Source organism: Protopterus annectens, chromosome 17.part0, assembly GCF_019279795.1.
Source record: "Protopterus annectens isolate FY-2018-M chromosome 17.part0, PAN1.0, whole genome shotgun sequence".
NCBI lineage: Eukaryota > Metazoa > Chordata > Ceratodontiformes > Protopteridae > Protopterus > Protopterus annectens.
In genome coordinates this window covers 832007376-832028062 of record NC_056751.1, presented here as the reverse complement: position 1 = coordinate 832028062, position 20687 = coordinate 832007376, and the positions used below count along the sequence as shown (strand labels likewise).

The 20687-nt window shown below is 43.3% G+C and overlaps 1 protein-coding gene across 1 annotated transcript in view; it reads right to left on the bottom strand.

The window, feature by feature from the left end:
* PIDD1 (p53-induced death domain protein 1) overlaps positions 1 to 20687 on the bottom strand; it is a 1004177-nt gene that overhangs the window by 794061 nt on the left and 189429 nt on the right. The gene's annotated exons all lie outside the window — the stretch shown is intronic.

The following is a 20687-nucleotide window of genomic DNA, read 5'->3' as shown; positions in this document are numbered from 1 at the left end:
GATCCCAGTTCATGTTAGGCAGAGCCCCTCACTGACTCTCTTCAAGAGAAATCTTGATGAGTGGATGGGAGATCGTAAGTTTATCCCAGGGGTCACATCTGTGTCACTACTAGACAGGGGCACAGTAAACTAATACTATTATATAAGGGGACCTTCATTGTGTCACTACTAGACAGAGGCACAGTATTCTAAATCTATTCTGTGCATTTTTGTACCATTTCATGGGGTGGCGAAAGCCACATCACTATGGCTAGGCTTACAAATGCCCCAGGGCAGATAGCCTAGTACTAAACTATGAAACTATGTAGGGATTACAATGCAAAAACAGAAGAAAGACTAGACAAACATGTTTAAGTTAAAATCTGCAATCTTCTGCTAGGGTAGAAGATGAGGCGTAAAGTGCACTGAATACAAGATATGCAGAGTTGAGATATTTTCTTTTTCTATTCTACTTTTCTGTAAGTGAGTAGGCATTAAAAACAACAGAACACTGACTGTAATAAACAGTTTTTCTTTAGCAAATAAATGTTTAGTCTGAGTTTAGAAGTCTGCAGTCGAGGGCAGCTGTACATTCTGTTTTTATGTCAAAATGGAAACAAGCTGACTATAGGTGAAGGCAATAAATCTCGAGAGGTCTGGACATTGTTTGCTGACAGAAACAAAGTTAAAGGGTACAAGGGCAAGCAGCTTAATACAAATAAAGTTTGAAATTACTGGAAGTGAATAAGAGATTGAAGAATTTGGGTACTAGAAAAGCTGCTATGTGTTTAGTAGAACAGTGTATAATTTAGTTTTATTTAAAGATAGTCAGTGCACTTTTAAGGCTAAAAGTTAATATTTTCTGAATGCATACAAGCTGTCTTCACATCTGGGAGGGGAATAAAGATAAGACAACAACAGAGAGCAATTAGTGTAAGTAGGAGCACAAGCTATAACATGCACCTTACCAAGGACAACCTTAATTTTAGATTAGGTATTGCCTGTGGATGCAACTGGTGATTTGGGGCAATCGTTCCCATCAGGCGGGTTAAACTTCATTGCCTGAATATGTACATAGCTTTGTGTGCTTGTTTTAAATTACTAGGTTATGGGAGTGTTCGGTGCATGTGTGTGTTTTATTTGCGGTTTTCAGTCAGTCAAAAAAGTCTCGTAAATGTGACAATTTCAAATGGAGATAGCAAGAAGCAACTTTATAAAGGATCAACCTGACCAACATTAGTGAGTGCATATAACACAAAAAGCTGGAAATAGAAATTTTAAGAAGCTGTCATATTCTAAGTGGGAATAATAACTTATTCTAATGGTCACACTATCCATATCCTTTTGGAATGTGATTGGCCTCTCAGGTATAGACAAAAAGGTAAGATTATTGAATTATATTAAGAAATGCAGAGTACAAATAGCAATGATGCAGGAAACACATTTGGAAAGAAGGGAGCATTTGAAGTAGGCAAAGAAAGGAAAGGATTTCTGGGCAGATACTCAACAGAATATCAGGGACAGAGGAAAAGGGGAGTACTGATACTAATTACTAGAGAAGCTCCAATATCCAATAGTGACAGAAGAGGAAAAAAAAGATAACAGTGGTAGATTTGTGGTAGTAAGTAAGGGGCTACCAGCAAGGGAGGAAGATTACTCTGGCATGTACTTATATTCCACCTAAAACTGCTATTACTGAGCTTAAGAAAATTTGGGGAGAAATAATCAGCTTTCAGCATGGAATATTACTTATAGGTGGGGACTGAAATTTGATTTGTAACCGTGATGATGTATCCGAGGGGCCTAGAAGGAAATATATAACAAAATAGGGCAGATTCTTGAAGAAATGTATGAACATATTTGGTATGGAAGGCATGAATTCAGTAGTAGGAAGTTGAGAGAATTTACATATCATTCCCCAAGGGTTCCTATCAGCAGACCGAAGACGCATGTTTTCGAATGTGTCTTGGTCAAACTGACAAAACCGAAATGGCAAAACATCGAAGCAGAATGTAAGCAAATTCTTTCCCTGGGAAAGAATTTGCTTGGCCACTTCGGTACTTTGCCATTTTCTGCACTGTAGTGTGGTCTCGGAGTTGGTATATTTAAGTAGGGGTGGGGTGGGGGGTGGGGGCAAAGCCCCCCACTTAATCTCATGTTTTAATGTGCTTTCTTTTCTTTCTTTTTTTTTGTTGGAACAGCGATTTTTTTTTCCCTTGGAAAAAAAATCGCTGTTCTGACTGTTTGGTTTTGTAAGCTTTTGCTTACATAGGGTTGATTAATCACCGTTCGCTTACCTAGGCGTTCGGTGATCTAATATAGACCCTTCCCCAAAGTACAAAAAAATGGGTTTGACTAATGAGAAAGAACTAGGAACATGTGCATTTAATTGAGAGCTTCAACACACATCTAATAACTATTTCAGATGATGTGCCAGTAATAACCAAGATCAAAATGCAGATTAAAGAAGTAAAAATAAGACATTGACCCTTCCCCATTTACCTGTTTAAAAGAGAGGAGTTTAAGAAACAGGTAGTGGAAATTATTCAAGAGTTATAAGAGAAAATAGCAATTTCTTCAACAGGTAAAACTAGTAAGTCGGATAAAATAAAAGTGGATTTTAAAATCAGGGTAGAAATAAAAGAAAATGAGATATGTTAAGAAATAACAAGAATAACTTAGAGGGGTTAACAAAGGTTAAACTATTACAGAATAAGAAGAATCTCACAGAAAAAGAGGTGGTGCAACTTCAAAGTCCTAAACAGAAAAAAGGGAGAATCTGAATAACATGCATGAGTTTAGAAAGACTGCTGTTAAGCAACTGTTTTTTGATAACTCCAAACCACAAACACTTTTAGCACAATTTAAGCAACAGAAAGTACAGAGGGTTGTTGCCAAACTTAGTGAGCCTATAATAAGAAAAATAACCAACGATACTGTAAAGGTGTAAAAGATATTTCAGACATTTTATGAAACTTTGTATAAAGCTGACAAATGTGTAAATCAAGAAAAAAATCACAAATGGAAATATTTATGAAAGACTCAATTATGCCAAGGTAGATGAGGCTCAACAATTAACAGTTAAGATAGGAAGAGATGATATAAAAACTGACAAATAATCAAGCTGCATGAAAGTCTCCCGGACAGATGGTATTCCTGTGGAAGTTTGGAAGCTAGGAGGAAAGAAAGTGATAAAGATCTGGAAAGTTTTCTTTTAACAGTATTTTAAAAGGAGGGGAAGCACCAACATCCTGGAAGAAAGTTATGGTGGTTGCAATATCTAAAGATTGGTTGCAATACCTAAAGATTGTAAAGACCCATCAGAACCAGCTTCATGCAGACCTACTTCAATTTTAAACCATGATTAAAAAATGTTTATGTCTAAAATAGCGAACAAAATGGCAAATGTGTTCCCACAACTGACAGATTTGTTCAATGTGGTTTTCAGGAAGGGAGGTAAACATTTGATAACATTAAAAGTAAAATGATCATCCAAAGGGAAGCAGAATGAAAGAAAATACCACTACTATTGGTAGGTCTTGATGCACAGAAAGCATTTGAAAGAGTAAGCTGGGATTTTATTAGTAGGGCACTGGAAGCATTTGCATTCCTTCATACAACAATAAGGTTAATTAGCAGAAATATGAGGGATCAGATGCAAAAATTAAAGAGGGCGTGTTCCTCTCTGATAAGTTGTGTCTGAAAGAGGAACCAGGGCAGGGGTGTCCTCCTTCTCTTTTGTTATTTGCATTATATTTAGAGGCATTTATTTATTTATATTTATTTATTTCAGTTTGTTAACCGGGAAAGTCCATTGGGCCAAGGTAGCCCGTTTTCAAATGAGGTCCGAGGAGAAAAGCTCCAGACAGAAAGACAATATATAATATATTAGTACAGCATATGAGAACAACAGTTTAACATTCAATATACAGCAAGGCAAGATTTTACATATCTTGAAATATATGAGCCGAGTCAATCACTTATAAGATATTAGCAAAAACAATAAATTTATGTTCATTTAATACACTATATTTATTTAGGCAAAGGAATTTTAGAGAGATGAAATGAAGCAGTGGCAGAGATTATTGTCAAAGAAAATAAGGGACCCAGAAATTCAAGGATATAATTAGTACGGTAATCAAGAAAAGTTGGCTTTATTTCCAGACAATATTATTTTGTACCTAACTAAAAACAGAAGAAGGACATCTCAGGGTTGTGGGACATTCTGAGACTGTTTCAATTTTTTTGGGATATAAAATTAATTACGATAAAACGGAGGCTATAGCTGCAAACTATGTACACACACATGAATTGGTTCATCAATTCTCATATTTATGGAGACACAATAAAATGAAATATTCAGGAGTATGGGTTAAAAATAATTATGTTAAGGCAGCTAAGGATATGTGAGAATACAATAAACGAAAGATAATACAACAATATGAGATAATAAGAAGTTATGTACCTACCATAACGTTCCATGTTAGTTGTCTTCATCTCACCTTCTTTCTTGCTGGATGGGTTCGGAGCCGATCCTCGGCTCCGACTCGGCCTTTTACTAAAGCTCGAGAGCTACTTACCGGCTTGAGGCCTCCCCTTATCCCACAATGCTAGGCGTCAGATATCCAGATCTCGTTTGGAAAAGCTAACAGCATGGAAAAAACACACCAGTTCCCACCAAAGGTTTACCTACAGTGCTACAAACAGAGGAGGACGTACCTTAAAAACAATGTCAACCATAGGAAGAAGGCCTCAAAAGGGATTCTTCTCGGTCCTAACCAGGCTAGGGGGATGGAGGGTGGGACGCAAGAAAGAAGGCGAGATGAAGACAACTAACATGGAACATTATGGTATGTACATAACTTCTTAATGTTAAGTTGTCTATCTCGCCTTCATTCTTGCTGGATGGGACAGCGTCCCTAGCACCTTAGCCCTGGGTGGCTCATCGAAACAGACTCTTGAGCACAGTGGAACCAAAATCAGCTCGACTCCTGGAGGCCATATCCAACTTGTAATGCGAAATGAAGGTATGAGGAGTGGCCCATGTTGCTGCAGCACAAATAGATTTCATTGGAAGTCTAGCCTGAAAAGCTACCGACGTAGTCAATGCTCTGGTGGAATGAGCTTTTGGTTTTGAAGGAAGTTCTTTATGTCTCAGTTGGTAGATCAAGGTAATAATAGAGGCCAGCCACCTGGACAAGGTTACCTTAGAAACTGGCAGGCCCTGCTTCCCCTCAGCATAGGACAGGAAGAGTTGATCTGATTTTCTTGACTGTTTGGTCCTATCCAAATAAAAACGTAACTGCCTGTGAACATCCAAATAGTGCAACTTCTGTTCAGCTCTGTTTGAATAATTAGGACAAAAGACAGGAAGATCAATAGCCTGATTGAGATTTGTCTCTGAGGGTATTTTGGGCAAAAAGGAAGGATTAGTCCTGAGTGAAACTCTATCTTTGTGAAAAATAAGATATGGAGGGCGAACACAAAGGGCTTGAAGTTCCGATACTCTTCTGGCCGAGGTGATGGCTACTAAGAAGAGTCTTCCAGGAGAGTAACTTTAAGGAACAAGAAGCTGCAGGTTCAAAAGGAGGGAGAATCAATGAAGATAATATCAAGTTCAAATCCCACGGAGGGGGGGATTTTTAACCGGGGGTCTAAGTAACATAGTCCCTTTAAGAAAAGCCTTACAAAGTTTGTGGGACATGATACTGGACTCTGATAGGCTAACGTGAAAAATTTGCGATAGCAGCCAATTGGACCCTAATGGTGGCAGCTGAGGAACCTGCTCGAAAAAGTTCTGCCAAAAAATGTAAAACATTATGGACAGGGGCTGTAAAGGGGTTTATCTTCCTAGCCTCTGCCCAAAAAGAAAACGTTTCCACTTACTAGCATAAGTCTTTCTAGTAGAAGGTTTGTGCGAAGAAAGTATGATTTCGCACACAGGCTGAGAAACATGTGCAAGCCTGGCTAAGGTTGGAAGTGGAGCAACCAAGCTGTGAGGTTGAGAGAGTGAAGGGATTGGTGCAGCCAGCCCGACTGGTGGATCAAGAGGTCTGGCACTAGGTCCAGATTCCAGGGCTGCTCCAGCAGGTGACGATGCAGGAATGGGAACCAAATTTGTCGAGGCCAGTAAGGAGCAATGAGGATCATCCTGGATCCCAAAGCGGTCACTTTCTGAATCAGTTTTGGGATTAAGGGAAAAGGAGGGAATGCATAGAGCAGACCCCGGGCCAATCGTGAACTAGAGCGTCTCTGGGGGAATGGCCTGGGAGGGGGAAGAGAGTAAAGAAGTCGCTGCAATTGCTGTTGAGAGGGGTTGCAAAAAGGTCGCAGCAAGGTTGACCCCATCTGCGGAAAATTTTGTCCACTACTAACTGATTGAGAGACCACTCATGAGGCCGGTGGACTTCCCGGGGATGTGCGTTGCTATCAGAAACCGTTAAGAGGAGATCGCCCACTGCCAGAGTCTGAGTGCTTCTCGACATAAGGGATAGGACCTGGTTCCGCCCTGCTTGTTGATGTACCACACTACCGACATATTGTCCGTCTGAACTGCAACAGTCCCGGTAGGTAGAGAGTCTCGAAGACCTTGCAACGCTAAAAGTACCGCTCTCATCTCCAAGACGTTTATGTGCAGATGGTACTCTAGGGGTTGCCAAGTGCCCTGGACAGTCCTGCCCTGAAAATGCCCCCCCCACCCAATCAGGGAGGCATCCGTTGTCACCGTGGCAACCGGAGGAAGTACAAACGGTCTGCCCTGAAAAACTTGAGGGGAGACCATCCACCAAGAAAGGTAGTCTTCGCATGATTGGGTGATTATTATGTTGTGAGACATCGGAAGCTGTTGAAAGGACAATTGGGTAAAAAGCATCCACTGAAGAATCCGCATGTGAAAACGAGCCAGGGGAAGTAATGTGATTGCTGCTGCCATGAGACCCAAGGTTTTCAGTACAAATCTGGCCTGAATTCTCTTGCATTGTAGTAACGTTTGAATGTGTCGGCGAATGTCTAATACTCTTTCTAATGGAAGTTTTGCCGACAGTTCTTTTGTGTTTAATATGGCGCCTATAAAGGTTATAGATTGACAAGGCGACAACGCAGACTTTTCGAAGTTTATGGAGATACCTAGCTCTGAGCAAGTTTGGATGGTATAATCCCTGGCTCGGATTAGCTGATGCCTGGTGGAAGCAGTTAGGAGCCAGTCATCTAGATATGGAAACACCTGGAATCATCGCCATCTCAGGTGAGCCGTAACCACTGCCATGCATTTGGTGAACACCCTGGGGGCTGTGGTGAGACCAAAGGGCAGGGTTCTGAATTGATAGTGACTGGCTCCCAGCCGGAAGGGGAGAAACCTCCTGGAGCGTCTGTTCATTCTGATATGGTAGTACGCATCCTGAAGGTCTATGGAGCACATCCAAATGTCTGGACCCAAAAAGGGTAGAATGGACTGAAGCGTGACCATCCGGAACTTCGTTCTTTGAACAGATTTTTTTAACATGCTGAGATCCAAAATGGGTCTCCAGTCCCCTGTTTTCTTTGGTACCAAAAAGAACTTGGAGTAAATCCCGGATCCTTGCTGGTCTGCTGGGACTGGCTGGATGGCTCTTTTTTCTAGCAGTTATGAAATTTGTAGTACTGCTTGTTCCCTTAGACCGGGTGGAACATCTGGAAGGGACCTGTTGGTTTGCATGGGGGTGTGGACAAAGGGGATTTTGTAACCCTCGGATATGATAGACTGTACCCATTTGTCTTGTGTGAGGAGTCGCCAGGCTTCTGGGTACAGTGACAATCTTCCCCCGACTGCCTCAGAGAGTGGACAGTCGGGCAGCCCCTCAGGGGTGCTGAAAGGGTTTGTCAGAAAAAGATTCCCTGCTACCCTGATTTTGCGGACCCCCTCTGCCTCTCGGGCGGCGTCTGTTGTTGTTCCCTCCTCTGCCCCTGGAGGGAAACTCGCCACGTGTGTCAGGCACGACTCCTTGGGGTTTGCGAAACCACATTTTCCCACTCTTCTGACCTTTAGGATATGGTCTAGAAGGAGTAGAAAAACGGACTCCCACAGCAGAGAGAGTCTTGCCTTCCTGTTAACACCTGGTAAGGGTATCCTTCACCTGTGGTCCGAACAAAGCTGAACCATCGAAGGGGGTATTGGTGAAGGACGCCTTAAAGGGGTCAGCAAAGTTACATAACCGCATCCAGGCATGTCTTCTCAAAGCCACGCCTGTGCCTGCGGCTCTACTCGCCCCATCGGCTGCATAAGAAACGAGCCGCATGGAGGAGTTGACTATAGAATTAAGGGTCGCCAGCTGGGAGTTGATCTTTTCCTGAGACCCCGCAGCAGATGGATCCTTAAGGGTATCACCCAGTTCCTTAAGGAGATCTCTCTGAAGACGGGTGAAATGGCACAGATAGTTCAGTGACCGCATGGAAAAGGTTGCTGAAAAGAACATCTGCTTCCCATACCTGTCCATTGTCCTAGATTCTTTATTAGGTGGATGGACCAGCATTGAAGGGTCAGCCAACTCCTTCTTAGTGGCTGCTGCAACCACCATGGCATCAACAGGGACACCCTTTGTAAGAAACTGTTTGTCGGACGGGGATGTAATGAATTTTGTGGGCCTGCGGGGAGTTGGTTCCATTGTGTCCGGGGCTGTCCACGACTTCCGAGCCACTACTTCCATGAGCGGGTCGAAAGGCGGAGACACCCAGGAGGTGGAAGGGCGAGAACCAAACGCGTCCAGATACACCGACTCGTCCTCGGAAGAGTTGAGGGCGGTCCAGTTCCCCCTCTGCTTAAGGATCTCAAGGATGTCTGAAAAGGAGACATCCTCAGAGGGGGACCTTGGGGACCCTTCCGAATCCTCCAAGTCGGTGTCAGAGGTGACTGACTCGGGGGAGTCAATATGCTTCCTCTTACATTTTCTCTTCCGAGGGGGCTCCTCTGAGAGATCAGGGGAGGCCTCGGAAGAGGAAGATACACCCAATGGGGCTACCTGGAGTGCTTGTTCTCCACGCTTGGGGTCAGGAGGGTGGACAGAGACCGACACAGGCACCATGGGGGGAGGAGCCGACACCGGAGTCAGAACACTCCTCATGACCTCAAAGGCGCCCCTATCAGGCAGAGAAGAGGGTCCCCGCTCCGAAGAGACATGAACCCCTCCCGGCACAGAGAGATGGCTCCGAAGCCGATGTCGGGGTCAAGCTCACCTGCGCCGAGGCCTCGAGAGGGAGAAAGTACAGTTTTGTACCTACCATAAATGTAGATGTTCGAGTGCTCATACAGCTGCAGTCATTACAGACGGGTTATCCTGCCGTCAGGCGGGTCCTCGGTCGGCCGAATTCCAAAGTCTAGGTCCGGCGTCGGTTGTCGTCGCTTCTTCCTTGACGTCAGGCAGGGGTATAAAAGAGGCAGCCGACGCCATTTTCTTCAGTTTTTCTTGCCCCAGATGTCAGGTGCCCCCAGAAGGAAGGCAAAACATAATGTTATGCAAACATGTAATATAGATAAATCAAAAAACAGTAGTTGCAAACAAATACACGATAAATGAATACCCCAAATAGGTTGTATGATAAAGGTGTTTGTCATAAGGCCTGTCCTAAGAGGGGACAGAGGGGGGGTAACCTGGACTGCAGCTGTATGAGCACTCGAACATCTACATTTATGGTAGGTACAAAACTGTACTATGTTCATCGTGCATACAGCTGCAGTCATTACAGATGGGAAGAATCCCAAAGCTAAGTAAGGGTGGTAGGCACTAAGTGGAACTAGGAGGGGCGAGGATGCCCTGCAAGACTGCTGTGGCAAAGCCCGCTCTAGATTTAGAGTATAGTGGAAGGTAGTAGTGCTTGGAGGAAGTGTGCACTGAACTCCAAGTAGCTGCTTCCAAAATGTCCTTGGTAGGGACCCCCCTGAGGAAAGCTGCAGAGGTAGCTGTGGCCCTGGTGGAGTGGGATCTGATGTATGCAGGCACAGTTTTTCCATGAAATGAGTAACAAAAGCGTATGCAGTGGGCTATCCATTTTGAAATTGTCTGTTTGGAAATAGCCTTTCCTTGAGCACCTGTAGCATAGGACACAAAGAGTTGCTCAGATTTCCTGAATGGCTTTGTTCTGTCCAAATAATAACAAAGTTGTCTGTGAATGTCCAAGGAATGTAGTAGTCTTTCCCCTTTGTTCTGTGGATTTGGATAAAAGGTAGGTAAGTGGATAGTCTGATTCAAAGCTACACTGGATACTACCTTTGGCATAAAGGTAGGGTTGGTTCGTAAGGAGACTCTGTCCTGATGAAAAATGATGAATGGTTGCACAGCCATGAGGGCCTGTAGCTCCGAAACCCTGCGTGCTGAGGTGATAGCCAGCAGAAAGGCTGTTTTCCATGACAAGTACTGTAGCTCTGTTGAAGAAGCTGTCTCAAAGGGGGGAAGGGTCAGCTTTTCCAATACGAAGTTGAGGTCCCAAGCTGGAACTGGTGGTTTCCTTGGGGGTTTTATATTTTTTGCCCCTCTGAGGAACTGCCTTAAGAGAGGATGTGAGAATAAAGGAGGGTCTGTATTGTATTGTGCAGAAATGGCTGAAGCGTGGATCTTGATGGAAGAGAAGGAAAGTCCACTGTTCAACATTTCAGCTAGGTACTCTAAAATTTGAGGTATATTTATTACCCAAGGATTCTGGCCCTTTTCTTGATTCCAGGAACAAAATCGTTTCCATTTGGCGGAGTAGGCTTTTCTAGTAGAAGGTCTTCTGGCCTCCAAGATGACATCCTGCACCTCCTTGGAGAGGAGAGTCTGTTGGGAAATTAAGGAATTCTCCATGCAGCTAGATTTAGGGTTTTGAGCTGGCTGTGAAGGGTTTTGTAGTTGTGCTGGGACAACAGAAGAGGGACTAGAGGTAGGATCCATGGTGGGGAGTGTATCAGGCTCTTTAGGAGCGGATACCAGTGTTGTCTTGGCCAGTCTGGAGCAATGAGAATCATTTGTGGCCTCTCTGCTCTGGCTTTTAATAGAACTTTGGTCAGTAGAGGAAGAGGCGGGAAGGCATAAACTATATAAATCAAATGATGGTTCTAAGTCGCCAAGGAAGATAAAAATCTGATGAAGTCTATATTAGTAGATGAAAGCGCTTACCATTTGTTGTTGGAATAAAGAAATTTTTATCTTCCTTGGCGACTTGGAACCATCATTTGATTTATATAGTTTATTCAGGATTTTTGAGAAGGCATAAACTGTCAATGTTGCCCAATTGAAAGAGAGTGCATCCACTTTCCAGGCCTGTGGATGATAGGTCCTTGAACAAAATTTTTTCAACTGGTAATTTCTGTGGGTAGCAAATAGATCTATGTCTGGCTGTCCCCATGCCTGAGTTATCTTTGTGAATACTTGAGGATGCAACTTCCATTCGTGTGGATCTGTCATATTTCTGCTTAGGTTGTCTGCCAGTGTGTTTTCCTTCCCTGGCAGGAATTGTGCCTGTAGTTGAATTTGTAATTCCAGTGCTGTGTTCCATAGGGTCATGGCTTGCCTGCACAGGGGGTATGAATGAGTTCCCCCCTGTTTGTTTATGTACCACATGACTGTGGTGTTGTCTGTCCTTATCAATAACTGGCCTGGATGCAGTAGGTCTTTGAAGGTCATAAGAGCATTTTGCACGGCTAGCATCTCCTTTTGGTTGATGTGTAGGTGCTTCTCTTTTTGGGACCATTTTCCCTGAATGCACTGATCTGCCATGTGTGCTCCCCAGGCGTATTCTGAGGCGTCTGTTGTGATGATTTGAGTTGCTTGAGGTACACAGAAAGGGAGACCTGTGTTTCTTTGGCATGCTTGAGCCCACCACAAAAATTCCTTTTGAAGGCATGGAATGAATGGTATAATTGTTTCCAAGCTGTGGCTGTGTTGAGACCATAAGTTTTTTAGGTACCATTGAAGTTTCCTCATATGCAGCTTTGCACATGGGATTAGTAGGATGCAAGATGCCATGAATCCCAGAGCCTGCAGGACTTTCCTTGCAGTTAGCCTGGTGAAAGTTGCCATTTTGCTGAAGTAATGAGACAGTTGCCCTTGTTTGTCTGGCGTGAGGTAGGCCATCTGGGTGGTTGTATTCAAGCTGGCACACAGGAAAATTATCTGTTGAGAAGGTATTAGTTTTGATTTCTTTTTGTTCAGTGTGTATCCCAGGAAGTTTAACAGTTTTATTACAAACGCCAGATGCTGCAATAGAATGTCCTTGCTGTCCACTTGGATCAGGCAGTCATCCAGATATGGGTAGATTTGTATTCCTTGTAGTCTGCAGAAGGCAATTACTGATGCCAGGCATTTCGTAAACACTCTGGGTGCAGTAGATAAGCCAAAGGGCAATGCAGAGAATTGGTAATGGGTTGAACCTGCAAGAAATCTGAGGTATCTTCTGCAACCTTGTCTGATAGGGACATGCAGGTATGCCTCCTTGAGGTCCAATGTTACCAGCCAAGATTCCTTGCCCAGCATGGGAAGAAGCTGCTGTAATGTGAGCATCTTGAATTTTGGCACCTGTAGATATGTGTTTAGGATGGATAGGTCTAAGATAGGTCTCCAATCTTTGTCTTTTCTTGGTACCAGGAATAGTCTGGAATAAAAACCTTGACCTTGTTCTTTTGCAGGTACCTCTTGAATCGCTTTCATATCCATGAGAGCGGAAATTTGTCTTTGTGCCTCTGCCCTTTGATTTTGTGGCAGGTTTGGCATGCCTCTCATTTTTGGAAGGGTGTGAAAGTGGAACCTGTAGCCTCTGTCTATAATGTCCAGAATCCATTTGTCTTTTGTAACAATATGCCAATTTTTTTTAAAATAATGCCAGTTTTCCACCCAAAGGTGCTGCCATTAAAGCTTTGCTTGGCAGGTATAGGGGGAAGTCATTGTGTCTGTTTTCTAAATGACTGTGATCTATCTTCTCCACCTCTTGGAGTTGGTGCTTGCCACTGTCTTGCTCGGTAAGATCCTTGAGGTTGCCCTCTACCCCTTGGGCGTCTGTATCTGCCCCTTTGAGGTCTGTCCGTGGCTGGAAAGGACCAATTTTTTTGTAGGCCAGTTTCTGCTGAAGCGTGGGGGTTGTACCTGCAGGAAATCTTTCGCTTTTTCCTCCATTTTCTTTAGTACCTCCTCAGCTTTAACACCAAACAATACATCTTTTTGAAGTGGTGCATCTAATAATTTTGCTTTGACATGATCTGGTAAGGTTTGCTCTTTGAGCCAAGCATGTCTACGTATAACAGACCCCGTAACAGCAGCTCTACATGAGGCCTCTAAAGCATCAAAACCACACTGCAAGGTATGTTTACCCACTTGCTCTGCACCATGCAACAAATCCTGCAACTCTTTCAAATCTGGTTGTTCTGTTTGTGTCATTTTGCTTTTCAACTGAGATAACAAAACTGTTGGTACTTTAACATATGGAATTGACAGTTTAATGCCCTCATGGTTAAAGTGGCAGAGGTATACACCTTTTTCCCCCACCTTTCTAATGCTCTGGAATCTCTCTCTGAGGGTAAAGGGTTTTTAGCAGTAGAGGCCTTAATTCCCTTGGGACCCTGTGAAATAGTTTCTGGGTCAGCAGTATGGCTTTTATAAAGGAACTGGTGAGAATCAGGAACCCAGTAATACCTGTCTGGTTTAACAGGGGCTGGAGGTAAAGAATCTGGATTAAGGCTGGCTTCTGTGTACACATCATCCAAAATATCTAAATCAGGAGAGATAGCCAGGGGCCTATGCTGGGGGAGCAGTAGAAATTCCCTGAGCCTTTTCTTGGAATCTGAGTAATCTTGGCCTTCCCAGTGGAAGTGTTCCCTCAATGTATGCAGGGTTTCCCCAAAAGAGTAGTCCTCAGGGGGGGAGACCGAGGGAATAGACTCCTCAGCATCAGAGTCTTCGAAAGGGGAATAGGCATAATCCTGGTCCTCAGAGTGTTCTGAGGTAATAGAAGCCTGGTCTGAGGAAGGGTAGTCTTCCTCTAGTCTGGGTCTTTTGTCAGAGGGGGGTTGAGAACCCCTGATGAGAGTTATCAAATCCTCAGCCATTTTAAGCATCTGCTTTTTAGGCATGGGGCCTTGAGAGGAGGTCTGAGGACCCTGTTTTTTAGTTTTCATGGCTGCTTTAGATTTAGTGAAGGACTTAATAGAGATGGTGGAAGGCCTGAAGACGCCTTCAGAAATGGCAGGCCTGACTAAATTTTGAGTTTCCCCGCCAAGGGTGGTGTCGGTATCTGCAGAAGGAATGGGGACCGAGGAGCCTGCGACCTTGGGTACTGAAGTCACCGGTAATGTAGTTTCATCGGTACTCAGGGACTGCGTAGGCACCTCGCTGAGAACCAGAGAACCAGTAATCGGCCTAATCGTGGTCTCAGTACTCGGTGCGGACCTCGGATGTCGGTCCTTATCTTTGCGTCTTTTGCTCAAAACTGGAGTCGGTGTATCCGACGACATGATATAATTAAATTTTTTGCCAAAATAATGAAGGGCGAACTCCACCCGGCGCTTAATAGTGCGCTTATTGAATCTAGCACAAAAACGGCAGGCCGAGACGTCGTGGTCTGGGCCTAAGCAAGGTATACAGAAAGAATGGAAATCCTTATGCGGTATTTGCTTCCCACAAGAAATGCAATTATTAACTTTGTCTGACATCGGTCTGAGGCAAGAAAAGTTTCCCCAACAGGGTACTTAGCTTTAAAGAAGACTTCGGCTGAAATACTTTCGTAAATCTCAGGAGCTGGCCGACCGGCACTTGCGAACTGCTTCTGCTTCGGGCACCGCGTGGCAAGAAAGACTGGAGAAAATGGCGTCAGCTGCCTCTTTTATACCCCTGCTGAACTGACGTCAGGGAAGAAGCAACGACAACTGATGCCGGACCTAGACTCTGGAATTCGGCCGACCGAGGACCCACCTGACGGCAGGATAACCCATCTGTAATGACTGCAGCTGTATGCACAATGAACATCGGGGTCGGACAAGGGTCCGATGCCACTTGCCCCCTCGGAGCCGACGAGGGAGTCTCGGCGCCCGGTTCCCTCCAAGGACGGAACCAATGAAGAGATCGGAGCCAACGAAGGAGCCGAAAGGTGGGGTATCAGCTCTGACGATTCGAGCCTCAACAAGCTCCAGCTCCAAACACGGTAGTAGAGTCGGAGGAGGAACTGTTGAAGAAACAGGGATAGCCACAGTCTGTTGAGAAGGGCTAGTCAACATTTTGACCAGTGCCTGCGACTTAAGGAGCCTACTGACCACCCTCTCTAAGTCATGGTCAGATAGCCTGGAGGACCGAGAGGAATGGGATCTATGGCTCCGCTCCGATTGTAGTAATGGGAACTTGGGAGCTGAGCGAATGGACTCTAAAGAGGGGGATCTCGAAAGCTTTCGGCTCACAGAAGGCTCCGATAGCAAAGTCGGAGCCGACTGAGGTCTCGAAGTGTTGGTTCCCGCCAGAATCGACAAGGAGGCAGAAGCTCCGCTCGGCGTCGGCTCCAAACAGGGAGCCGATGGTTTGGCGGGCTTTAAGGATTTCCCCGACGAAGGCTTAGCCGGGCATCCTTCAGGCTTTAACAAGCCTCTCAAAATGAGTTTATTCCTACGCTCCTGCAGGACTCTCGGACTGAAAGCACGACAGACCGAACAAGAGTCCTGCAGGTGTAGGGGGCCCAAACAATAAACACAAGAAGTGTGACAGTCTGTCAGAGACATCTTCTGACAGCACGAGTCACACTTCTTGAAACCTGAAACCTTGGTATCTTTAGACATGATAGAAGAGATACCAAGGGAAGTTAAACTAGTGCTTAAAACACTAAACACAGTCACACACGCACTAGAACTAACAATACAATACCTCTACAACTACAACAGTTATAAATAACAAAAAACAACACACAAATTATGTGTATATATCTATATATATATATATATATATATATATATATATAAAACAATACTATGAAGAGACAGGCCTAACCACTACCCCAAAGGGGGGGGGGGGGACTCTGTAACAACAGAAAAAAGGAGATCCTAAGTGGGGTCTAAAGGGGTTCCATGATCTAATAAAACTAATAGAGAAGAAAATCTAAAAATAACAACTACTCTGACAGTAAAATAGTAGTAAAAGAATTATACGACCTGGAGCCGGTAAAAAAACGCAACCTCATAGCTGAAGTGGCAAACGAGATCTGGGTATCTTACACCTAGCATTGTGGGATAAGGGGAGGCCTCGAGCTAGTAAATAGCTCTCGAGCTTTAGTAAAAGGCAGAGTCGGAGCCGAGGATCAGCTCCGAACCCATCCAGCAAGAATGAAGGAGAGATAGACAACTTAACATTGGATGCTCTTATTTATGGATAGCAAAATAACAAGCAGTGAAAATGTTTTAGTTCTTTTAGTTTTATATATATGTCAGGCATATTTTATCTGGGAGGGGAAGAGGGCAATGGTCAAATGGGATAAGACGACCTTTCCAATAACACAAGCCAGTTCCGGATTACCTGATATAAAGGGATATTTTAGATCTACACAGTTAAGGCTCACATACATAACACAAGTAGAAAGTTATAATTCAATGTAGAAGGAGATGATGATAAAGCAGTGGGAAAATTCATGAAATGGGGAAAGAGTGGGATTCAGGATGGAGATCCTTAAGGAGAATAACAGCAGCCATACAGGATATTAAATTCATGAAGCAGCAGAAAATATTCTAAGAACTACACCAACATGAGAATAGGGCAAATTCTTATAGAGGACAACTGCAATTAGGAGGTACAGAGTATAGGCAAGTGGATGCTGGAATTTACTGGAGTAAACTAGCAAAGGAACCAAGGTATGGGGGGGTAAATAACAAGAGGGGGAAAGTTAAAAAAATGGGAAGTAGCCAAAAACACATTTGGTTACAACCAGAGACAACCTTCCTTATCAGGGATTGACATCATATTATGGATCTCCTTGAAATTGTTGAATTACCATATCGTTGTCTCCCATAATGTCGCATTTCTAAATCACTGAAAGTTGAAAACATCAACTGCCGTAACATCGTAAATGGTAAGTTTTTAATGGTGCAGTGTGTGAATGCTGTGGTATCACTGATGTATTGTGGCGAGGAAACATGGCGGACCTTACATTTAACACTGCTGGACAGTTTTCAGGTTGTATAGTGAATATTTATAGAAAAACGTTATGCTTTTATTGTTGAACCTTAGCTTGATCTTCGTAAAATAAGTCGAGTTGTTGGTTTGGAAGTGCCAAAGTGACTGGGAGAGGAAGTATGTGTGTTGTAAGTATTTAGATGTTTTGTGGACTGAACGTTGCATATTTGTTAATATACAGTATTTCGGCATTCCGTGTGGAGATCGCAGTATAGTGGGGGGGTCAGGAAATTTACCTTTTCTCTGCTGTACTGCAATATCAGAGATGGCATATTTAACTTGCAGGGGGTGCTTGCCCCCCCCCCCCACAGAGACATTAAATAAAGTTTTTGTTTAATTCTAGTGTTGTTTTATTTGGAGGAACTAATATGTACTTTAAGTATTGGACAATTTTCTGTTTTGGGCTTCGTTGTTTTGATTTTTTGATGTTGTGGGCTTCAATGTTTTGGCTTTTCGTTGTTTTGGTGTTGTGATGATTTGGTCTCAATGACTTGTGGTTCCATGATTTGGTAATCCAGTATTATATAGTAGATCCCAGAGTATAGGAAAAGAAAAAGGACAGGGGGATCCTATGTGAAAGATCTGCTCTACTAGAGGTTTTAGTTGAATCTAGAACAGAAGCTGCTGTTAAAAAGGGATTATTAGTATGGCATGTACAACACTGTATGATAACTATAGGAATCAATCACAGGAGATTAGAAAATATTGGGAAGAGAGACTAGATAAGCAGCTCACAAGGAAACAATGGAAGGACATATGTATGGTTCTTGAATATGCAATGTCCAGACAGTTTAGGATCTTTGCTTGGAAGTGTTGCATAGGTATTTTTATTTCCCAAGCAGACTTCAAAGAATTTTTCCTCAGGTAGACATCAAATGTTGAAAGTGATGGAGAAAAAAGAGGTAAATGGGAACATGGGTTTTGGGAATGTACTTAGTGCCTAGAGAGTAGTTGTAGTATTGTATGAGGAAGTCGGGACTGGAAAAGAAGTATGTAAGAGTGGTACAGGATATATACGAAGGCATTGTGACAGTGGAGAGGTCTGCAGTAGGAGTGATGGATGCGTTCAAGATGGAGGTGGGATTACATCAAGGATCAGCTCTGAGCCCTTTCTTATTTGCAATGGTGTCCCTGTGGACTATGATGTCTGTGGATGACATTGTGATCTGTAGTGAGAGTAAGGAACAGGTAGAGGAGACCCTGGAGAGGTAGAGGTATGCTCTAGAGAGGAAAGGAATGAGGGTCAGCAGGACTAAGACAGAATATGTGTGTGTGAATGAGAGGGAGGACAGAGGAATGGTGAGGATGCAGGGAATACAGTTGGTGAAGGTGAATGAGTTAAATACTTGGGATCAAAAGTAGAGAATAATTATGAGTGTGGAAGAGAGGTGAAAAAGACAGTACAGGCAGGTGGAATGGGTGGAAAAGAGTGTCAGGAGTGATTTGTAACAGAAGGGTACTAATAAGAGTGAAAGGGAAGGTCTACAAGATGGTAGTGAGACCAGCTATGTTACATGGGTTGGAGATGGTGGCACTGACAAAAAGACAGGAGTCAGAGCTGGAGGTGGCAGAGTTAAAGATGTTAAGATTTGCAATGAGTGTGACAAGGATGGATAGGGTTACAAATGAGTATGTTAGAGGATCAGCTCAGTTAAACAGTTTGGAGACAAAGCCAGAGAGGTGAGATTGTGTTGGTTTGGACATGTGCTGAGGAGGGATGCTGGGTATATTGGGAGAAGGATGCTAAGGATAGAGCTGCCAGATAAGAGGAAAAGAGGAAGGCCTAAGATAAGGTTTATGGATGTGGTGAGAGGACATGCAGGTGGTCAGCGTGACAGAGCAAGATGCAGAGGACAGGAAGAAATGGAAACCGATGATAAATGGTGGGGACCCTTAACAGCAGCAACCAAAAGAAAAGGAAGACTTATTTGGCAGACTTTAAAAATGACTACTCCATCAGAAATTCTGGGTGAGCAAATGGGTATAACTAAAAAAATTATATTTTTTTAGTTGGATTACAAGATCTGAATTACCTAGACACAGTAAGGCCTTATTAAGTTTAATTCTGATGGTTGCTAAAAAAGAAATTACTGAAAAACAGAAATCAAAATCTAAACCAGCTGTATTCGAAGAAGTGAATATTATACCAGAGCTAAAAGAACTGGAAGTGGGATCTTTAGAAAAGGCTTGGAGCAAATTGCACAGAAAAAATGGAAATTGTGGGAACAATATATGTAATAATGTTTTGGAGGAGGAATGAGGTTTAAGGGAAGACAGAAAATGAGCGCTTTATGAAATGATAGATTATAATTGTACAGAAGAATGCATGTGAAGTATAATGTTTGTAATTGTGAACATGTTAAAATGGTTTGTTTTCTTTTACATAAATGTATGTTTGCCTTTGTCTTAAGTGATAATTCAATAAAGGTGTTAAAAAAAGAATAGCTGGCCAGTTCCTTTTGCTTAAACCCAGGAGACCAGAGTTCAAATAGTGCTTTAGATACCCACTAGAAATGGCATGAAGGAAGGAAGGAAGGAGTGACACAGCTATACCAGCTCTCTGTTTTTGGTAAAGGTTGTGGAGCACATGCCTGGGGCACCATTTCCCACTGTGCAATGCCCAGTGGAGATTACACGGGAGTGCTGGCTTCAAGGGGGAAGGGCTGTCTTGAGGTGTCGCTCACTTGCAAAGGCAATGAGCCCCTTGTTGAAGCCCACTACATATCGAATTCTGGGGTAGACTATTGGGCACAGACAGCGGGAGTTAGGGACATAAAGAAAAAAAAATACCTTAGATGGGTGACAGCTCCACTTTCCATTGTTCATTTTTCACCCCATAAGGAATGAATGGACTATATGGCTCCCACTTCCTGGAGGAACAAATGAACTGCATTAAGCAGAAGTATGAAAAGAAGCCCAAATGTCATTAAGACAGAGAGAGGAAGACAGAATAATCAGACAAGGTGGTGGGAAATGATACGGATATTATAAGAGTGCAGATCTTGCCTGGGATATGTGAAGGGGGTGAAGTAAAAGGCACAGCCAAACGATTGTAGGGTCCAACTACTCCTTGTATCTATGGTTATACTACTTCAGAAAGTGGGCCAGGACCACGGATGATGCAATATCAATGCACATCTCCACTCTCCTGGCACAAAAATGTAGCAGACTCTAGGTCTCTATACAGCTATGAGGAGATATGTCATGCAGTCCTCCCTACCATCAATAAACCTGTGCTACACAAGCATTATCAAGATAGCACCCAAAATGTATATGTATCTGGTACAAGTAAACAACCAGCAACACTACCATTTGGTAGTAAATTAGAGGGAGAAGCAGCAGCCTCTCACAAATAAAGAAGGAAGAACATACAACAGGCAATACAGCCTAATAGATATGCATCTCATTTAGACCAGTAACTCATCAATGGGAGAAGCAAGAATGAGGCAATCACTCTATAAAATGAGTACAGTGTGGGAGAGGTTATACTACCGGATAATTTGAATTCTAAATGGAGGCTAGAATAAGGGCTGAAATATGAACACTGAATTATGAGAAGCCTTAATT